Source organism: Carettochelys insculpta, chromosome 14, assembly GCF_033958435.1.
Source record: "Carettochelys insculpta isolate YL-2023 chromosome 14, ASM3395843v1, whole genome shotgun sequence".
Classification (NCBI taxonomy): domain Eukaryota; kingdom Metazoa; phylum Chordata; order Testudines; family Carettochelyidae; genus Carettochelys; species Carettochelys insculpta.
In genome coordinates this window covers 32,045,451-32,058,938 of record NC_134150.1, presented here as the reverse complement: position 1 = coordinate 32,058,938, position 13,488 = coordinate 32,045,451, and the positions used below count along the sequence as shown (strand labels likewise).

Genomic DNA, 13,488 nt, shown 5'->3' with positions numbered 1-13,488 from the left:
TGTTATACAATAAAACTCAGTGATGTGTAAATTAAATACCAAACAGCATGGTAAAGTTTTAGAGCTACCTTTTAAAATATTGCCTCTGAAACTATATGCACATACAGGCTGTTGTGCATGCAGATTAGGTCAATGATTGTCTGAACACTGCTTCTGGGTGCCTATGCAATTTCCATTCATGCCGGTTTGTAGCTAAAACCATGTGGCACTAAAGAAAAACAAGATTTTTCACAATCAGGTTACTATCAGCTGGTCCTTCTGCCATGCGTTCTGCATCAGAGATCAGTGGGCAGAAAGTAAGCTTAGTGCTCATATAACTTTTGACTTGGTTTTGTTTTAAAGTTGCAGCACTTTTGCTGTGAGTAAAGAAAACCCTTTACCTACCAAGTTTCTTTACCAGACTTTCCTTTAAAGTGTCCTAGAACACTTGATGCCCAACTGTAGTTGATGATAATTAAAGAGGCCCTAACTACATGATTTTACCTCTTTCTCTGGAAGTCACTGGCAAGTCTTTGGAACCTCTGTCTTGTCCATTTGGCATGTTGTGACTCATTCTTCACTGTCAGAGTGGTGAAGCAGCACTTTCCCGAGGGAATTCATCTTTTTCCCACCCCATGCACTAGAGCTCAGAGTATACCGTCACCAAATGCAAATAATTTTTCCTTCAGAGTATATGTGGAGAATGATGTTCAGTGTTGTACATCTTTCTATGAGGCAGCCGTGTCTGGTCCTACCCGGTAACATATGAAATATTTTCAATCTGAAATAAGTGGTATCCTGCTGAAACTTACCAATGATGATTAGCAAGTCTAGAGCTTCACATTTCACCTCTCCTTCATTCCTTTGTGCAGTAAAATGAAGCCATAGTAAGGTCACTTTACAGTCTAGTGTGAATTTTCTGTTTTATTGGCTTCCTGTAGTATTAGCCAGACCTTTACAGTTATTTCGTACAGTTTCTATCTGAAATATTTAAGAGTTAAGTTTTCTGAGTCTTTAAAGCTCTAATTCAGGGACATATTTAAGTCTGTGCTTAATTTAGTCCTTAAAACCCATCAAAGCCAAAGAGATTGAAGTTTGGCCTTTGTGCTTTGCTTTTGGGAGGGACAGCTGAAGGACACACAAGGATTTTTTAATATTTTATATTTCTTAATATAATTGGGCTGTTTTAAGAGCTACTGATTTATTTCATTCTCTGTGTATTGACATGACTGTTTTAGCCTTACAAATGATACATAGGATCACAGACTCATAGAACACTGGAATTGGAAGGGACCCTCAAGAGGTCATCGAGTCCAGTTCGCTGCCCTCTTGGCAGGACCAAACACCATCTAGATCATCCCCGATAGGTGTCTATCTAACCTGCTCCTAAATATCTCCAGCGATGGAGATTCTACAACCTCCCTAGGTAGCTTATTCCAGTGTTTAACCACCCTGACAGTTTGGAAGTTTTTCCAGTGTCTAATCTAAACCTCCCTTGCTGCAGTTTAAGCCCATTGCCCTATCCTCAGAGGCCAAGGAGAACAATTTTTCTCTCTGCTCCTTGTAACCCTCTTTGAAGTACTTGAAAACCGCTATTATGTCCTCTTTAAATCTTCTCTTTTCTAAACTAAACAACCCCAGTTCTTTCAGTCTTCCCTCATATCTCATGTTCTCTAGACCTTTAATTATTGCTGTTGCTCTTCTCTGTACCTTTTCCAGTTTCTCCGCATCTTTCTTGAAATGTGGTGCCCAGAACTGGACACAGTACTCCAATTGAGGTCTAATGAGCTCTGAGTAGAGTGGAAGAATGACTTCTCGTGTCTTGCTCATATCACTCCTGTTAACACATCCCAGAATCATGTTTGCTTTTTCGGCAACAGCATCACCCTGTTGACTCATATTTAGCTTGTTGTCCACTATGACCCCGTCACTTTCCGCAGTACTCCTTCTTAGACAGTTGCTTCCCATTCTATATGTGTGAAGCTGATTGTTTCTTCCTAGGTGGAGTACTTTGCATTTGTCCTTATTAAACTTAATCCTGTTTACCTTAGACCATTTCTTCAGTTTGTCCAGATAATTTCGGACACAAAGCCCCGTCTGGTCACTCATTTCCAAAATAGCCTTATATCAAAGCTACAAGTGTACATACAAATGTTAAGAAATATTACACTAAAATACTGGGAATCTAATTTATCATAATGCAGCATAATTTGATCTATATTATTAGAATCCTAAAAACTGAAGTATGAATAGTACATTGACATAGCATATGACCTGTTTTGCTGCAAAAATATATTTTAAAATTCTGATTTTAATGCCAAATAACTCGTCTATTTTTATTCTATCAAATTATGTTGAAGAGTTTCACTTAGGCTTAACATTGAACTTCTAGCTAGTGCTCCTGTGAGAGCTTATTTAAACTTCCCATGTATTTTTATTGAAATATCTACACTACCAGTATTGACAAGCAGGGGTTTTAATGACTAAAAAAGCCATAATGTGTGTAGGACTTGTGTGTATCAAAATTATATAATTTGTGGAATACCGTTAATATTTGTTTACCCTCTCCAATTTAAGGGACATCCAGTGGTCTTTTTTCTAAAACACTGCGAAGTGTGCTGCTTTCAAAGAGTACACTATTCTGGCCTTGATAGTTGTGCTAAGCTATGAAAAAGCCAGTCTAAAATATAAACAAACACAAATCCAAATCCATGTTTAGATACCCAGCATGCTCCTAAAATGTACCATGACAATTCACTATTTTCAGAGCAAATGATGAAGCAGATCCTGCCTCAACTATATGTACATAGATAGGCAAACAGCCTATCATATGGGGTGTTTGACCATGTTGATTCTTAACCTCGCACCTTTTCAAGGAAGCATACACAGCAAGCATGTGGGCCCAATCCTGACAACATTTTTCACTGTTTTTATCTCCTGTAAATAAGTATTTGCAGGATCAGGCCCTTATACATTGGCAATGTTTTATCTAAAAAAATGGGTCTTCTTTTTAAAATGTATATGATATAGGTTGCACCTCTCAAAATCAGAATTCTCTTATCCAGCAACATATGTTGTCCGGCAGGACCACAGATATTACTGGGTCAGAGAGCCCTGGCTGAGAGGCTGCTGTAAGAACAGTGGGCAGGAGCCCAGTGACGGGGTATGCCACACCTGTCCAGGGAGACCAGGGCTTGTGTCCTTGGTGCCATCTCCTTGGCCAGGGCTTGTGCTGGCTCCCGGCCCAAGGCCAGAGCTGGCTGGGCTGCTGGGCTCCCTGGCCGGGACTGGCTGCCCGGCTCCCAGCACCAGCTGCCTGGCTGCCCATACTGGATACCTGCCTAGGGCTTGAGCTGGCAGCCTGGCAGAGGGCTTGTGCCAGTTCCCTTGCCAGGGCTGTAGCTGTGGCTGTGCAGGGACGGGGCCAGGGACATCAGCCCAGGTGCAGGTAAGGGGTCCATTAAGCAGGGGACCACCCCTTGTCCAGCAAATTCCCTCATTCAGAACAGGTCAGGTTCTGAGGGTGCCAATGAGGGAGGTTCAACCTATACTTTATATGCAGTGTGGCAGCCATGTTAGTCCCAGGATATTATTGAGATAAATAAAGCAATATCTTGTACTGGACCAACCTGGTAGTGAGAGAGAGAAACAATTAGCTCCACAAAGCTCTTCTTTAGACCTGGTCAAGGTACTCAGAACTTTCCCAGCCCTGAAGAAGAAGGCTGTGTAGCTCAAAAGCTGGTGTCACTCACCAACAAAAGTTGGTCCAATAAAAGATATTACCTAACCTACATTGTCTCTCTGAGGCGTTATTTATGTACGTATTCTTCCGAGACCCAACAGTGATTCATTTACTGGTTTCTAGGAAAGATTTCTGTAGGAGGCACCATGGATACCATTGTAAAAACCAACAGTATGTGGATAGCTGGCATTTGCTTGTGTTCATGGAATAAATGTTTGCCCAGCAAGAGCAGTGAGGTTCCTACATATGTGCATGAAAGTGCAAGGTTTGATATGTGCTTTGGTTGCATATTCTACTAGGGTCCTTTGTGTGGTAGAGCCACATTGCTTGAGCCTACTTACCTATGCATTCTGGCACTCACCAAAACATCTCTATGAGATCCAGTTTGCACAGCATGAAGCATGTGTTAAGAAAGGGGAAGGTTTTTTAAATAAGAAATTTATCCAACTTTCCTAATTAGCGGCGAGTTTTTAGGGTCCCTGAATCATTTTTCTCTTTCTGTTGTGCACACATCATTTTCCCTTTACTTTCAGGAGATAAAGTATTAACAATCACAGCTTTACAAAAGGCCATCAGTAAGGGACATCACCCACATGCACAGTTGGGTCCATAGTTCCCCCTCTTCCTCTAATGGGGAAATATCAGGGATGAGCTCTGTATCTCCTGGCCTTAAACTGTGCCTGCTCAGCTCTGGTGGCTGCAGCACTGCAGGTCCAGGTAGAGGTTCCATCCACTCATTGTGTGTGCCTCCTCTTCATTCCCAGCCAGCCTGGTCCAGGGAGGAGTAGCAGAAATGTGGATGTTGCTCTCTCCAAGCCTTGTGATGTTCAGGGAAGCAAGTGGGACCTTATGCTTCCTTTCTTCCCTGCCTTGGTACATTGAACAGTGACAATTTTGTCCTAAGGTTCCGCTAACTCATGAAAAATGCAGTATGGCCCTAGAGGTTTTTGGTTTTTCCATCCAGTCAGAGTTCAGCAGAGCACCTCATTTAATCTAAAACTTTACAGTGTTCATTAAAATACTATTCAAAATTGGTGAAAGGCAAGAAAAGCATGACACAGCAGTTTTCATGTTTATGTTGGAATATTACATATTATATATAATTATGGGAGCCAGTCATACCAAGGAAGACAAATGGGAGTGAATCTATAATTTAGCTAGGTTGCGGGAAAAAATATGGACTTCCACGGCCAACTGTTTTTGGTGGAAGAGAATAAAATTGTGATGAGACCAAGGAATTAATGTTGTTTCATTACTCACCTTGTTAAAAGTGAAAAAGCTCTATGAGAGTTCAAAATCTACCAGAGCTTTTCTGGATAGGGCAAACAAATGGTATCTCAGGTAGTAAAGCACAGCAGTTAGTCTGTATATTGACACTTCTCGGAATCAGTGCAAAGTCCTGAAGTTAAAGTTAGTAATATTTATAGTTTGATGATTGTGGGTTTACAGAAGCCAATGAAAACTGAAACAGCAAAAGCCGAGATCCTTTGTGGATTTAGAACCTAACTCCCAAATGGCCAGATTTTGGCTGAATGAAAAAAACAGACAAAACTTTATGGTGGTAGAAATGTGATAGTTAAATGATAATCTGAGATCAGGAATTAATACTAGGCTTTTAACATATGGTTTTGGTATTGCAATTCTGTCATCTTAAGTGGAGACATACTGGATTTTTTTTTAAATGAAGTTCAGTTCTCAACACTTACATTTGTCTGAGATTCAGACATAGGTAATTTAAGGTCACCTGGTTTCAATTTAAAGAAGTTGTCAGTGGTTTTTTTTTTTCCCTTCAAATAATTTAGCAAGAGGTTTAGCTCAAGAAAGAACTTACTGTGGGTTCAATATGCCATTTGCTGAACCTTAGAAATCAGGCCTAACAGTAGCAGGAATTAAGCCTTTCATATGTTCTCTATATTGCGTGAATAAGCAGAATAACAAAGAGAACTTGGGCATCAAAAACCATGCAGATTTCTAAAGGATATTGGAGTGGTTACTCTAACTTCTGATGGCTTAAAACAGTCACTCCATACCATTGGCTAGAATTGTGGCTCAGGGTTTAAATGAATGCCATTATTTAGTGGGCGATTTATCATAGCTGTGAGAGTGAATGAAGTAGTATTGCTATGGATTGATGAATTGATTGGATGTGATTATTCATTGGTCTATTTTATCAGTGCTACCATATATAAGGATAACAGGACATGACATAAAATCACTGGGAACTTTAAAGTCTTCAGCAAACGTAGCTGAGATTGAATCAGGAAAAATGAAAACTCGGTGTAGTAACAGATGGATGCAGTATTTTACAAATAAGTGAACATTCACAGGAAGAGAAGGTGTCTAATTAAATCCAATAAATCGCTTCCTGTTTGTCAAATGAGAAGGCGGGAAAGGTAGCCAGGTGGAATGACTTTACCGATTATCTAGCTGCCACAGGGAGACAGCCAGATTGCAGTATGAAGTATTACATTTGTTGTTAGCTACTAGATGATACATTTGCGTTGATTTTCCCTAAAGGGTGACTGACTTGAGGAGATCAGAGATGTGCTTATAAGATACAGCTGGGGGTCCTACATAAGAGATGAGAAGGTCCTGGTTTTAGCAATTGTGCATTAAAATCGTGCATTAGCATGTGATCAGTACAAAGACGGCAACATGTTAACAAAAGAGGATAAATCTGAAACTGCTGACAGTCAGAAAGAAAACATACAGGATGACCTTTGAGACGCTGGCTTAGAGTCCTGATTTTTCGTAAGATACTATGATGTCTTCTAGAAATTTTAAAGGATATAAGCCCTTGTGCTTTATAGCTTGAGCCAGCAACCAAATGACAGGTGGCAGTAAAACCTTCCCCTTCTGTGGTTCTTGTGTCTGCCTCTGGAGTATCTGTTATTAGCTTCTCTCAGGCTGTGTCTATGCTAGCTCCCAACTTCAAAGGGAGCATGGTAAGTAGAGTGTCGAAGTGTTAAACTTCAAAGTGATGGCTTGCGTGTAGCTGTGGCTAACCTGCGGGTAGGGGTAGTTCAATGTGCCTGGGCTACTTCGAAATCCCTTTACTCTTCAAGCTACATGCAAGCCAGCACTTCGAAGTTTAACACTTCGAAGTTGCCATGGGGGAGAATTAGCTTAATGAAGTGCTGCATATGTACCACAACACTTCATTAATAATCTCCCGACACCCTACTTACCAAGCTCCCTTCGAAGTTGGGAACTAGTGTAGACAAAGCCTCAGAGTCAGGAAAGTAGCTGAACCACTCCAGTACGGCGTTCTTGTATTCCTAATAGGCCTTTTTGGCAGTCTCCTGCAGTGTATGGCACATGAAATTTGGATCTTGTTTACATCAGCATAAACAGAGTAAATTCTGTAGAAATCAGTGGAGTAACAAGATTTACAGAGGTGTAAATGAAATCAGAATCTAACTCAGTATGTTGAAAAATAATAGAAGTAAAATTTGTTTTGTTTTGTAACTAGGCTGCCAAGGAAATGTATTAGATTTGTAATCTACCTGGAAGGGCAGTTCATTGAATGTCTGATTGGTTCATGATTTGTGAAAACTGAAGAACCCACATGCAATGATCTTCTCAGGCTTCCGGTCAATTTATGTAACTGTACATCCACAGGTATGGCCCCTTGCAGTTCCTACTGGCCACAAATCACTGTTTCTGGCCAATGGGAGCTGCAAGCAGCCATATCTTCAGATGTGCAGGTAAACAATATGTCCAGCAGCCCGCAAGGCTGCTTATTGCCCACTCCTGTTTTAAACTGTTGGGAAAACAAATGACTATTTCTGTAAATGACAGGTAGATAAAAACTATCATGATAGTTCTATGAGTTTTTATTTATATATTTATTTGTAATGAAAGCTTTTCTCTACCTGCCCTTCACAGAACTAATCAGTCATTTCTATACTGGCTTCGCATTTGTAAGTTGTCTTGTATCTCAGGCACTGCCAAGCTTTTATCTTTAGTCAATGAAATTAATATAGTAGGTATATTTTCAGTGGCTTAATTTATGTTTGTTAAATGAAAACCCAGTGTAAAATTTAAAAAGCCACTCATAAAAAGGATGTGTTGATAGGCATTTAAAAGGTTTGACTTACAAAGTTAGGTATTACACGGGAACCTTGGGATAGTAATGAAAAAATATGGCTTTAACCAGAGAAGCAGATGCACAGCTGGTTTAGGAAATTTATTGTTTTAGCTTTGAAACCAAAATTAGCAGCAAAAGAAAAGGTTCCTTTACTCCAGAGAATTCAGTTTATCCATTGTTTTAACATTTTATGTCTGAAGCAAAAAGTGTAGTTTCTTTCTTCAGAATAGATTTGGCAGATTCCAGCCATAGCGCCTGAGGTTTTCAAACTCACAAAGCTGTAAATTTTATAACTCTGCACCCTGCAGTCCAAGCTGCTGAGTGTTGTGTCTGAAGTCAGGTGGTTGGTGTGTTAAAGGTAGACATTAAACAGTTCTACAGAGGACCTGGAAATGCTTAAGAAGGTTGTTTGCCAGATATAAATTTGGGAGCAAATGCCAGTTGGCTGAAAAGTCTCTGGAATGAGTCCAGTTAAGTAGACTGAAGTTGGAGGTCTTTCCAAATTTGTAGGTCTAACAACTTGGCTATATATGCAGACTTTAAATATTAGGTTTTTAAGGAAGGGCTTTAAAGTGAATGTTTGGAAATATAATAGAAGAACTATGTATAGGCTTGTTTCTTTGGCAAATTGTAACTTTTCTGATGATAAGTTAGATGAACATTATACAATGCATGTAACATGAATGCCGTGGAATGTAAATTATACTTATGCAATTTTCAGTTGTACAGTACCTGATCTGCAATATTTTAAAATAGCTAGATTATTCTCCCCCTTTACGAAGCTTTGATGGGGTATAAGGAGGCATTAGGTCCTTCCTACAAACAAATTTGATTCCAAATGCAATCTATGTTCTCCCAGAATCTCCTTCTATGAACACGTGGTTAATTTATGCTGCTTCCTGGCAAGGATAGCTGAGACAATATAAATAGGGAATTAATGTATACCTCTTCAATGGCTGCAGTAATTCACACTCCTTTACTCACCTTCCCCAGCCGCTTCTATCATCAGCAATCCAATGCTGCCTTAAAAAACATTTAGACTCATTTGCAAAGACAACCATTTGTAGAAATAAATAATGTGTAATTATTACTGGTATCACTGACAACTTTCTTCCTGTGGGAATTTCATAGTATGATATTGTTACAAAAGAGGCATAAAATCTTTGTGAATCAGTTTACGTTTCGTATGGCAGCATTTGTTTGGTCACTTGTGTAGGGTCACTGAGGTTGTGTCTACACAACAAGGTTACACAACTTTGGCAGCATCTAAATAACACATACACTATTTTGAAATAAAATTGAAATAATGTGTGTGTTGCGTCAATTCTGGTAAACCTCATTCTACAAGTAATAACTCCTATTTCAAAACCAGTTCTATTAAGACACAGAATAGTGCTATTTTGAAATAAGCCATAAAAGGATCTGATGGCACTATTTCAGAATAGCGCTATGGACCCAGAAATGCTGGGTGCTATTTCAAAATGCATTTTGTGTGTGGACAAGCTATTCTGAAATAAGGTATTTCAAAATCTCTTGTTTCAGAATAGTGCTGCTATTTAGATGTAGCCTGAATGGACTAACCAGAGCTATTTCTGGGGATTACAGTAAATATAAGACATCACTATGTGTAAAGCTCTTTGAGGTAAGGACTCTGAGATTTGTAAAATATAGCACAATTTTACATGATTGGAATGCCTACATGCTAAGTAGTAAATAATTATTACTGAACTACTTTTCTCCACCAGCAAATTCTTTGTAGTAGCCATTCAGTTTCTTTTATAGACCAACTTGGTAGCACTGCAGTGGCCTGCCATGGGTCATTGTAAGACCCATATTCATTTGTTTTTATCTTTGGCAATTTTTAATCATTTGGGCTGAGATCTTACATATTGGGTGTCTGCTTGAGAATTTGGGTTTTTTTGTTTGTTTGTTTTATTGTTTGAAAAATATCAGCCAAAGTAGTTTGGCTATTTCTGAGAATGAGACTGCGGGTGGGGAGGAATTATTTTTTTTTTTTACCATACTATAAAAACTTTGTTTACCTTTATTTGAAAGCTGTAGCCCAGGGTTGGGCAAATACCAGCCCCCAGTGGGCTGCTGCTGCTGTATTTACCTGCACCTCTGAGGTACTGTACAGGCAATTGCAGATCTTGTTTGTCACAGATCACCATCTAGGATGCGGTGGGCTGGGGATGAGCTGCAGAACTCAGATCAGAGTTCTCAGTGACCCCTGTGGATGCCCAGGCAACAGTATGACCAGTGGCACGTTCCCAGAGCACCAGACAGTAGGAACCAAGGGATATGGCACTGGCCTGCCCGTGCTGGAATGATCCTATCCCCACTGACTTCACACAGTGCACATGAGGTCACACTGCACAAGGGACGCCATTTTGCAGACCCTGCAGACCACTGGCATGGCTGCGTGTACAAGAGGTCAAGCTGGCTGGGGGACGGTTCTGGCAGGCACATTGTGCATTATGATGTCCCCTATCTGAAACCTGACAAAACACATCTGTTTGTTTTCTCAGTACCGGATAGAGGATGGACATCACAAAAGCAGGACTGTCAGGTGTAAAATCGGAGGAGTGGCCTGTCTGCCAGACAGGAGGAGGAAATAGCCTGCTCCAAATGCAGATGGGTCAAGAGCCAGAACTAGGAGTGGTGGGGAGAGTAGACTGAGTCCAAGCATCGGAGTGAGTGGAAGGGAGACTAGGACTGAAGGTTGACAAGAGCATAAACTGGACATTCGATTGGGCTGGGAAAGAAGGCAAGAAGACTGGGACTAGGCAATAGTGAGGATGGAGAGCTGGGGTAAGGGCAGCTGGAGGTTCAGGGGCTGAAGGAGACAGAATCAATAAGGAGCCTCAAGGGGGGATCTGGATGTGGGTAAGGCTAAAGACGGGACAAGAAGCCAGTAGAGGCCGGGGGAACTGGGCCTGGCATGAGGAGCTTGATGAATGGGGGCTGGCAGTGGTGCAGTGTGGAGAATGGGACTGGGGTGAGGAGCCAGCGAAGGGAAAGAGACAGGACTGGGACAGTGAGAGGTTGTTAAGCATGGCCAAAGCGGTTAAGATTTGGCAGAAATGGGCCCACACGATCACACTCCCTTCCAGAGGCTGGAATGAAATCTAAGATCCCTGCATTCAATTCCTCTGCTATCAGGAAGTATCTGAGCAAACCAGTGGAAGCACTTTCTCTCATGTCCCCCGCTGTAGGGCTAGTCTACATAGCAGTTGACAACTGCTGCTAGCTCAGGTGACAGAGATCTTTGTGGTAGATATAAAGGATGCAACTCTGATGGTGGCTCACGCCGGTGCCAATGTGATGACTGACCACAGAATTTCTGTTCACTGAGATTGCTTTATAAAAAAAAATCTAGCAAATGACAGACACAGGTACATGAAAGGAGCATTATTGAGGTTGCAAAGTCAAGCACTTAAACATTAGGAAATGCTAGAAATAATGTTGCCTGGGCAACTCTAATATTCCCTTTCTCCACCCCAGGGCTGTTTCTACACATGCCACTTTGCATGCTAATAAATAGCCTGAAATATGCTAATGAGGCATGTATGTAAATTCCCGGTGCGTCATTAGCATAAGGTCACGTGATTTGGAGTCCGGAAGAAACTCGTCTGGGCTCCAAAACAGCGTGTAGAAGTGCGGCTCCCGGAGAAAGTGGCATGTGTAGAAACAGCCCTGGGGTGGAGAAAGGGAAAATTAGTGTTGGCCAGGCAACATTATTTATAGCATTTCCTAATGTTTAAGTGCTTGACTTTGCAACCTTAATAATGCTCCTTTCATGTGCCTGTGTCTGTAATTTGCTAGATTTTTTCAGGAAGAAGGGGGAAGACCTCCCGGGGGCCACGCTTCTACATGCTGTTTTGGAGTCCAGAAGAGCATCTTCCAGACTCCAAATCATGTGACCTTATGCTAGTGAGGTTCCGGGAATATGCATACGTGCCTTATTAGCATATTTTGGGCTGTTTATCAGCATGCCACTTTCGGAGAGGGTGGCATGTGTAGAAACAGCCCAGGAGAAGGATTGTTGTAATTCAGTCATTAATTACATAACCACATGCTTATTTTCTGACAGGACCCCACCACCACTGCCTCATTCAGTGCACAGGAGAGACCTACTGTGCAGTGCTGTACAGTGATGGAACCTGTTGCCTTTAGGGCCCCCTGCGTAATGCGGTACAAAAGTTGGAATGTGTATGGTGAATGAAGCAGGGTATTGTAGGACAAGAAAGGATGGTCTAACATTAACAGCAGTAAAATGCTGCCCTGGCATATTAGATTCTAGCCCTGCCTGACCTACAGAGTTCCTAAGAAACTATGGGCAAGTCATTTACACCAAACATTTCACAGGTGGCTGCTAATGGTGTGTTCCTCATTTTATAGCAGCCCAGCTTGAGAAAGTGGGGCTGCTCTCTCTTTGCTGCAGCTTCAGTGAATTGGAATTGTGCTTTAAGCACACAAAGTGCTCTATAGTGAGACCTACAATGAAAAATCAGGTCCTAGGTGTCTGAGATTGGACACCAAAAATTAATGGACATTTTGGATCTAAATCTCTCTGTGCATGAACTCTCCATCAGTAAAAGGAGAATAATACCACCTTCTGATTTCCCAGAGGCACTGAAAATATTAACTAACATTTCTGAAGAACCCACATGCTATAGCTATGGAAAAGTCAAGGACAAAATTAATAATTCTGCCTTCTGAGCATGGCTGGATGACTGTGCAGTAAATAAAGCTTGGAACCGCACATTAAACCATAAGCATAAAACTAACTATTAAATAGCAGCTCATAAAGCAAACATCGTCCATTGTGTGCACCAAGAGAGGTGGGGTTCTGTGGACACAAAGTATGTGGTCATGTAATTACAGGGTGTATCATAATATATATGCTCAGAAAAACCAAATTAAGGTTACACAGACTACATTAATTCTGATATCTTCCAAGTTGTGAATGTTTGACATTGTGGCCAGAATAACATAGTTTCTACGTGTACTCTTACTAGGTGACACTTGAGTCCATCTTCAAATGTGTTCTATAAACATTGACAGTTCTTCAAAAGTGGCCATGCATAATTGCTGTTATATACATGCATGAAAACCATGTCCTAGTGTTGTTGTTTCCACCGCTGGTTTCACATAAAATATCCAAACTTAAACTCATAGGACTGTTAGATGTTTTGTGCCTGAATCTTGCAATAAACCAGAGTATGATATTATTTTGCTGGATGAATACATATTTGCCTGTTGCAAATCTGAACTCCTATATTCCCAGTTTGGATCAATATCAAGATTCACAGATTGAAATAAAATATCTGGCTAGTAGCAGTGGAAAATATATCATCCATTTTTTTCTACAGATGTAAATTGCACTTTGTCCAGATCTTTCATATGTTCAGTTTTACAGCACTGGAGATCATGTACATTTCTTCTAAAATTTTCACTGTCATGGGTCATTTCTTTTTTCCAATATGCACATTTTCAGAATAGTTTAAATCCCTTGACTGCATTTAAAATTTTGTTATGTTGCTCTTGATCATAAAAAGGTACAATGAAAGTTTGCTGCTGGTTTTAGAAAGTCTTGTGTTTAGCAATGATTTCTACCTACACAGATCTGCTTGAGCAGACATTTGCACTGTGTCTACACAGGCCCCTTCCTTTT

The 13,488-nt window shown here is 40.7% G+C and overlaps 1 protein-coding gene across 1 annotated transcript in view; it reads left to right on the top strand.

The window, feature by feature from the left end:
- Positions 1–13,488, top strand: part of ADAMTS18 (ADAM metallopeptidase with thrombospondin type 1 motif 18) — a 117,183-nt gene that overhangs the window by 76,014 nt on the left and 27,681 nt on the right. The gene's annotated exons all lie outside the window — the stretch shown is intronic.